The following is a 2,542-nucleotide window of genomic DNA, read 5'->3' as shown; positions in this document are numbered from 1 at the left end:
TAATTCATAGTCACTCTAAGGCAAGGATTGGAAACAAGTTTTAGCCAGATTTAATGCATAAATTATCTTTTCTACTACTACTTTTCATGTTCTCATATCTCTCTAATGAACACATATCTTGAAGTCCAACTTCATGAATCACAATCAAACTACAAGTCAGTATTTGTACATCTAGTATCTACCAAAACTTCACTTTAGTGGACAAGCATATAAACTCTCATTCTCCTAAGATATTTGAGTATATGCTTTACTCCCACTAAATTAAGTGATCTTTGATTCAATTGATATTTGCTTACCATGCCCATCGCAAAATAGATATTTAGCCTAGTATTTAGCATAGCATAAAGATTTCTTATCGATTTGATATAAGGAACCGTCTTATATGCTCTTCCTTTTATATGTCTTTGGACTATAGTCCTATATAAAGGAACTTTAAACTTTAAAAGGAAAGAATCATTTCTTAAAGTATTTCATGCTATACTTGGCTAAAGACTAATCTATTTAAGTAGTTTAAGATAGACCCAACATCCTAATTTTTGAATTTTAACAAAGTTATAATTCTTAAGATGTGACTAGTCTTTCCCAAGTACTTTATATCAAACTGGACTAGGCAACCAAAACTCTATTGATGACAATAACTCTACATCATCCTAAATGATTAGAATGTCATCAACATACATTAAGAAATTTATTATTCTATATAGCTTTTACACACTTAAGGCCTTATAATACTTGATCAAAATCAAACAATTTGATTGCTTGATCAAATATGATATTTTATGATTTAGATGCTTGCTTTAGTCCATAAATGGATTTTAAGCAACTAGCATACTAAACACTACTGGTTCTTTGCTATGAACAAGTCTAGTTACATCATATAGATGTCTTCCTCAAAATTGCTACTAAAAGAAGATTTCTTGATATCCATTGCCATATTTCATCCAAATGAAATATAACGGATGAGAGAATCTAGATAGAGTCAAACTTGACTATTGGCGGAAATAGACTTTAAATAGAATCTAATTCTATTCTCATAACCTTGAATCAGTAATCCACATTCATATCATCTATTACTTTTACGTAGGACCGAGGATCAAATTCATATTCTTATGGAATGACTTCAAAAGTTTATCCCAAAAGTATGAATTTATTTGGTAATCCTCCCACTACAATATTGTACCCATGTATTAGCTATATATCTAGAATAATGTATTATGGTGTATCTAATACAACCAACTCATTTCCAAATGTACTTTATAGTTGTCCTATAACAAATTTTGACATTTTTCTTCTAGAACAATCTACCTTTACTTTGAAAGAGACCTATTCCTTCTTTATGTATGCACTAACTTAAAGAAGTTATTGGAACTTTATTCCTTTACAAAAAGGAACCTTAGATCATATTATCCTCTAAATAGAATTCATAGATTGTGAATATAACAAAATAATGGTTCTAAAAGCCCATCTTTCACCAATCTTGAATACCATTTAGATTAATAAGATCTAGACATAAGTGCCAAAACATACAAAACCAAAGGATGGAAACTTTCTCTTTAAAAAGTAAAACATATAAATTTCCATCTAGAAAACAATCATGGACAATGCTTAGCTTTACCAAAACAGAAACAATTTCCTTTTGGTCATGCTTTTGGAGACTAATTTCCTTTTGGCAATTACTAGGGCAACTAACTTGTCCAACTGTTTGGTATTATAATTCCTCTTCTTATCACCCTTATCTTTCGGTTTAGGCTAAGAATTTGAATTGAATCATATTGATCCTAGCCTTAGCTTTTAGGATGTCTTCCATTACGTAGAATTCACTAATCAATTCAGATAATATAAAAAAAAATTATTTTCAAAACAATCTGAATTGATCAAATGATTCTAACAAGGATTTGTGGATCATATCCAAATGAGATTAACATTTAATCTCAACATCCAAGAATTCCAATTCATTTTAAAAATAAAATATTTTCATAAAATGACATAGAATTGGAACTTTTTAAGCTTTTACTTAGCACTCAAAATGATTCATTCCAAACATCTCATTTAGAGTTAATATAAAGTCTAAGTTTAGTACTAACTCTTGCATCTCATGCTATAGCACAATTGAGATAGAAGCCAAGGTAACATATTTACATTTCAATGGAGACTATGATCATATCATAAGCCATCTTCCATAAATGCATCATGTATAGGAAATTATGACAATGCTGAATCAAAACATGAATATGTACTTCAGCTCCTTTAAGCACCATATCCAAAATTATTTCTTAGTTAATGTGATTCAACTAAAATAGTAGCTAGAGGACAAAATTTATGACAATTTTATATTGAGACCATGAACTTAAATACAGGACATTATCATTTTGCATCCATAACCATATAATATGGAACCCGAAAACCATACTATACTAGGTGCAACGACAACCAAATCCCGCAATTAATATTCCTCGGAAGCGAGGTCATACCAATCACTATGATCAGGCGAGAATTATTCTCATTATTAATGCTATCATGGTAACTCTTACCAAACAAAAAT

Source organism: Quercus suber, unplaced genomic scaffold (assembly GCF_002906115.3).
Source record: "Quercus suber isolate HL8 unplaced genomic scaffold, Cork oak 2.0 scaffold_305, whole genome shotgun sequence".
In the NCBI taxonomy this organism is placed as follows: Eukaryota; Viridiplantae; Streptophyta; class Magnoliopsida; order Fagales; family Fagaceae; genus Quercus; species Quercus suber.
The sequence above is the reverse complement of the archived record's forward strand: the minus strand, read 5'-3'. Positions refer to the sequence as shown.